The 6,736-nt window shown below is 45.9% G+C and overlaps 1 pseudogene; it reads left to right on the top strand.

Moving 5' to 3' along the window:
• Positions 1–457: 457 nt before the first annotated feature.
• LOC136525937 (desmethyl-deoxy-podophyllotoxin synthase-like) lies at positions 458–2,940 on the top strand (annotated as a pseudogene).
• The last annotated feature ends 3,796 nt before the right edge of the window (positions 2,941–6,736 follow it).

Raw genomic sequence — 6,736 nt, 5'->3', positions numbered from 1 at the left:
TCGCAGGAACCGGGACAAGAATGCTAGATTGCAGCAGAAGCGTGGAGACTTATGCGCATGAGAGACTAGAGATGCTCTTAGCTACCACCACTCATAAGGTGTTCCAAGGCTTGTGGCTTCACTATCCCAATAGGAACTTAGACACGGCATCTACTTCATCCAAGCCTTGCAACTCTATCTATAAATATACACAGCCTGAAGCTGAATTTAAACGTTCATTCTATTATTAGACTCTGGTGCAAGCGGTAGAATCTTACCGTCTGTGACCGGAAGGTCCCGGGTTCGAGTCGCGGTCTCCTCACATTGTACAGGCGAGGGTAAGGCTTGCCACTGACACCCTTCCCCAGATCTCGCACAGAGCGGGAGCTCTCTGCACTAGGTACCTCCTTTTATTCTATTATTAGGCCAGTTCCTATTGTCTACGTCTTTATCATTAACATCATAGTGGAGCAAAGCCATGGAGCCACTGCTCCCTTGGTGCTTGTATATGATTCTAATCTTCGTCCTCCTAGGTCTAGTACTCTTCGAACTGCATTGTCTACGGACTCCACCTTGTGCGCCAGGGACAAGGTTCCCGCCGGGACCATGGCGGCTCCCGGTAATTGGCACCCTTCACCACCTAATGACCGTGAAGAACCCACGGCTCGTGCACCGTGCCTTGGCCGTCCTCGCACGCCGCTGGGACGCCCCCGTCATGTACGTCCGGCTAGGGGAGCTGCACGCTATCGTCGTCTCGTCGGCCGACGCCGCACGCGAAATTATAAGGGAGAACGACACCAACTTCGCCACCCGGACCATGACCGCGACCTTCAGAGCCACCATCGGAGACAAGGTGGGGCTCGTCATGTTGCCCCACGGCGCCATGTGGCGGAGGCTCCGCAGGATCTGCACGACGGAGCTCCTGAGCGCAAGGCGCGTTCGATCCTTCCGCTCCATCCGGGAGGATGAGGCCGCGCACCTCGCCCGCGCCATCGCCACGGTCGCGCGCTCCGGCGAGCGTCATCAGTTGGTCAACGTCAGCGAGCTAGTGTCCCGGTTCGTGTCCGACACCGTCCTGCGCACCATCATGGGCGAGAGGTTCACGTGGCGGGACGAGTTCATGGCCACGCTGACCAAGGCGATGACGAGGTTCGCCGAGTTCAGCGCCGAGGACCTGTTCCCGTCGTCGAGGCTCCTGCGAGCCATTAACGGCAAGGTGAGCGAGTTCAAGGCGCTGAACGCCAAGGTGTTCGAGCTGGTGGATCGGGCCATCGACCAGCACCGCGAGAGGAAGGCAGGAGCAGGTGCCGAAGACGACGGCGCCAACGATGCACGCGACTTGCTCGATGTGCCTCTGAGGCTGCAGGAATGCGATGATGATCTCGACTGCCCTCTCACCATGGCGACCATTAAAGCTGTCATCCTGGTACTACCTATATCAATCAATCGTTGGCATCACTATCTGACTTCTATGCTGCTACTACTTTTTACTCTCAGTTTTAGGTTACAGTATAATTTAGGGGGTGTTTGGTTTCCTGGACTAAATTTTAGTCCATGTCACATCGGACGTTCGGATGCTATTTAGGAGAACTAAATATGAGTTAATTATAAAACTAATTACATAGATGGAGACTAATTTACAAGATGAATTTATTAAGCCTAATTAATCCGCCATTAGCATATATTTACTGTAGCACAACATTGTCAAATCATGACCTAATTAGGCTTAAAAAATTCGTCTCGCAAATTAGCCACAATCTGTGCAATTAGTTATTTTTTTCGTCTATATTTAATACTTCATGCATGTGTCCAAACATTCGATGGGACAGGGACTAAAATTTTCCTGCAGTAACCAAACACCCCCTTAGTCTTCTCTTACTTAAGTCAAAATTTTCTAACATGTTTTCTTTAAAAATATATTACCACCGTCTATCATAAATTATATGTTATTTTGACTTTTCTAGGTAGTACGATATGTCTAGATCTATAATAATAGTTATATATCTAGAAATGCTAAAACGACATATAAATTAGAATAGAGGGAGTAATATCTACGTATTCAAATAAATACACTGTCAAGGACTTGAGGCATATTTAGTTGGTGAATGTAATGAAAACTATCCGAGCTAAATCGTGAATAATAATAGGATTAGTCTAGCAGTGTCTACACTCTGGCTACTGCAAATTGCGCATGCCTTGCATCCTTCCGAGACACGAGGGGAGATTTATTATTTTTTATATGGTCTGACAGAAAACTAAATTCAGATACCTGAATTTTATTGAGTCCCTTATTTTTTTTTGTATGGCCTCATGAATCGTTACGCGACACGTCTCTGCAGGACATGTTTGGGACTGGAACCAGTACAACATCGACATCGATCCAATGGGCCATGTTAGAGCTGATGAAGAATCCGAAACTGATGCGGAAAGTGCAACAAGAGATACGCCATGTCCTGGGATGCAAGTCGCGTGTAACAGAGGACGACCTGACCAACCTGAAGTACCTATAGCATGTCATCAAAGAAACACTGCGGTTGCACCCAGGAACATGCGTGCTCTTCCCAAAAGCGAGTCAGGAATCTTGCAAGATCCTTGGGTATGATGTGCCCAAAGGCATGCTCATGATCATGAATGTCTGGGCGATTAACAGGGGCCCAAAGTACTGGGATGATGCCGAGGTTTTCAAGCCAGAGCGTTTCGAAGGAACTACAGTTGATTTTCGTGGCACGGACTTCCAGTTCTTGCCGTTCAGTGGAGGAAGAAGGATGTGCCCGGGCATAATGCTAGCGCATGCCAACATCGAATTGGCACTCGCGACACTCCTATACCACTTCGACTGGCAGCTCCCACCGGGGATCACACCCGATGAGGTAGACATGCATGGCTGAGAAATTTGGTGTCGATGTTCGCCCAAAGAGGGACGTTTACCTCAACCCAGTCCTAGTTCTGCCACCGAAATAAAATAGAGTAGTTGTGCCCTAGTAGCTTGCGCGCAAGTTGTAGCAGCGGACGCTAGACAATAATATGTTTCTTGTGCACTTGTGTAACACGTTATTACAATCTAAAATGTTTATATGTGCAGACCCAAAATTCCTTAAGCCACCAGCCATCTTAATTAAGGCTCACTAGGTACTACTAGCTAGTCTCACTTTTCTTAGCGCAAATGTTGAGGCCAGGGCGTCTATCGGTCTGGACGCTAAAAAACATCTCTCCACTGAGCTTGGCCTCCACCACGCCGCCCGCCTTCCATACTCCCTCCACCATGTCGCCTGCCTTCCCCACTCCGCCTCCACCGCGCCGCCCGCCTATACCGCGGCGTCCGCCAGCCACGGCCGCTCCACCGAACTGGCGAGCCTCCACGACGGATGCTCCAGCAAACAGGCCAGGGGAGGAGCTTCGTGTAACGCCACCCCGCCGGCGAGTTGCTCGTGCGGCTGTCACACCGGTGAGCTTCGCACCGCCACGAGCTCCACATGAAGAGATCGGACATCTTGGTCTTCTTTTGGTGGTTTTCAAGCATAGCTTGGGCCTGCCTGTCATATGATCCATCTCTCCCGATAACTTTACACCTCCCTCCTCCCCATTGCCACCTTCCAATAGCTATGTCTAGCATATACTAGCTTTTGTGCCACTGCTACTGCTCACTCGCCTCTGTTGTGTGCGAACCACCAAGCCACCTCATGCTTTTGTGATATATCATAGATAGTCTATTCTGAAGAGATGGAGGGATACAAGAGGCTTTCCATGGCCGAATCTCGACTATAGCCCCTAGCTACACCGATTTAAGTTTCTGGCTGTGGCTTGCATGCCTTGGCTAGGGAGGGGGGGTGATCATGTAGACAGAGTGAAAGGGCACCACCACACCATGGAGCATCGTTGGATATGGAGAAAATTGCAACGCCAATCTCGCCATGCACTAGATGAGCGAGAAGACGCGGCGGAGGGGGGAGATGATGGAGACTCAGCGTAGGGGAAAATCGATGTGAAGAACTCCACATTCATGATCTAGGTTTCTAATAATCAAGTATGATTCTGACCCGTGCAACTTGTAACCACTTCTCCATTGGTTATCAACCACGCACAGCACGATTGATCTCGTCTAGAAGGCTTTTCCTACAAGCGAATTGAGAACACAAGCAAGAATGTAAAGGACACAATCTAATATTGCAAATAGAGTTGAAGTTTATCAAACTAATAGGTTCAAGTTTTCAATTGAAAGGACTAATCGACATAATCGAATAAGAACAAGAACAGGGCCACGGATTCACTGCAGTCAAACTCAACATTACAAGTGCTATGAAGAATGTTGGTTTTACAAGAAAAACTAGAACTCAACAAAACACAAACCCTAACAAAGTGGTGGCCATGAATTAATAGATCTTAGGGGGAACATAAGCCTAGGGGGGCCCTTTTGGGATCTAATATGATACATCAGGCAACGACCCAAAATACGGTGACGCATCACCCGGATAGATTCTGGACGTCCACTTGTTTCTATGATTTCCATTGGCTCTAAAGGAATTTTGACGTGAGACCATTGGCATTGGAAATGTTATCGCCTTAATTTTCCACGCATAGGTAATAATATGTCAAAAATAGAGTCTATATGTGTCCTAGGTGACGTTTTTAACTAGGACTACTCCTAGAGTCCGAGGTGGACTCCAACTTGAGTTGGACTAGACCTCCGTTGTGACTTGGGCGCCCACACTGGTCCTCTTTGCCTCCAAGCCTTGTATCCAAAAGAGTGATGACCTCATCAGAAGGTGCTGCAGTGGAGGGCAGCAGAGAAGGTAAAAGGGGAGGTGGAGGGCGGCTTTGAGTGCACTCTTGCTTTAGTGTGGTCAGGCGTGGTGCCGTGGACCATGGAGTGGGAGGGAAGCGGCAGTGGGGAAGAGAGAGAGAGAGAGAGAGAGAGAGAGAGAGAGAGAGAGAGAGAGAGAGAGAGAGGAGGGGAGAGAGGGAGATGGAGGCGACAATGGTGAGGAAAGGAGGGAGAAAGAGTGTCTTACATGTGAGATTGTGTCAGAAAAAACACCAAAATTAGGTTGGCGTGTGTAGTACTCAGTTTTAAGGACAAAACCAGATACACACCATATGTGAGCCTAGGAAGTGAAATCTCACATATAGCTACAAATAAGGGTAATATCAATAGGCAATACTTAAATACATAACATATTAGTATACATAATATAACATCAGAGTATAGACAGCGGAAAGACAACTTCGATCTTCAGGCGAAGAATCCAAATCCACAGGGACAACTGACTGGTTGACCACAAGCCTAATTCCTCCAAACTCTAGCATTCTGGTACCCATCCGAGATTTTTATCCAAATATGTGAAAAATAAAACAAGCATAAGTACATGTCGTACTCAAGAAATATAACATGGGGTTCATGAGGCTCAAAAGGCTGACACTGGTTTAACTGCGATTAGCTTTTAATGGTCATAATTTTAGCATAGGAGTAGCAATAAGTTTATCACAAGCCCATATAAACACATGATTGGGTAAACATGAATAATGAATAGCATAAATAGTAATCATTAGTGAGCATCTTTATCATTAGTATCATCAGTGTTCATCATCTATTCCATAAATGTTCCAAGGCCACTCGTGACCGTGAGCACGGCTGATATACCAGTTTTACACTCTGCAGAGGTTGTACACTTTCACTGTAAGTCGTGATTTACCCTTTCACCCGAGGTCACGAGCCTCTTAACCCACTACCAAGGAAGGTCGGTAGGGTTCATTATGAGGCCTTTCAAAGGTCCGTCTAACAAGTTAGGGCAACTAAGGTTTCCCCATCAGTAAGCATGAACCCCCCTCCAAGGAGTGACTAACAAAATACAAAGAAATCAAAGTGCACCCTCTTGGCAGGCCAAGATCATACAAACCGAAGCCCCTCCTGCGCCATAGAGGTAACCTCTAACAATCTAGAAAAGGTCCTCATACAGAACTAAAGCCAGAGTCACATAACCCTCACAGCTGTACTGTAAGTCCCGGATGATAACTTATAGATAAGTCCTTAGGGAGAGGAATCTAGAGCATTTAGAAAGTAGCTAAACACTCTAGCCCCCTATTTCCATGTTGCTAAAAAGCATCTTTTAATGTTTATTGCATAATCCATTAGTCAATTTACAAGATCATGGCTTTAGTTGAGCACTAGCATCATAATACCCAATGCAATACCCCATAGGTATCAAGGCACAAGGTAACAAAGCACAAAGAAACCCTTAGTGGCAGTCAAGGTAGACACATGCAGTATGAATTAAATGATTAAAGGTGAATAGGACAATAAGGATGATCTCATGCTATACTTGCCTTAAAATTAGATCCTTCTTCCAATCCAAATCTTTAAAGATCTACTTCTTGATCCAACACGTAAAGCTCACCGACTGGACATGATCATAAAGCACCACACAAACATCCATGCAATCATACACGAAGCAAACAGTAGATCTAAATCAGAACAGTACACCAATCAGAGAAAAATAAGTAAAAGAGTTTGAAACACGATTCTACGCATCGCTACGAACACATAGACACGAAAAGCACGCTAATCGGAGCTACGGTGTAAAAGATACATCTACCGATAGATCTACTTTATACGTGGAAAAGAAAACTATAGGGTTTATTTATTTTAACCATATGAATTCATATATATATAAGATATTTTATAAATAATATAGATTGAATTAAGTCAATTTTAGATTTAGATTATAAAACTAAAGTAAAACAAATCATATTTTATTTATAA

The sequence above is a fragment of the Miscanthus floridulus genome, chromosome 19, assembly GCF_019320115.1.
Source record: "Miscanthus floridulus cultivar M001 chromosome 19, ASM1932011v1, whole genome shotgun sequence".
NCBI classification, from domain to species: Eukaryota; Viridiplantae; Streptophyta; class Magnoliopsida; order Poales; family Poaceae; genus Miscanthus; species Miscanthus floridulus.
Note: the sequence above shows the minus strand (reverse complement) of the source record. Positions and strands in the feature narration are given on the sequence as shown.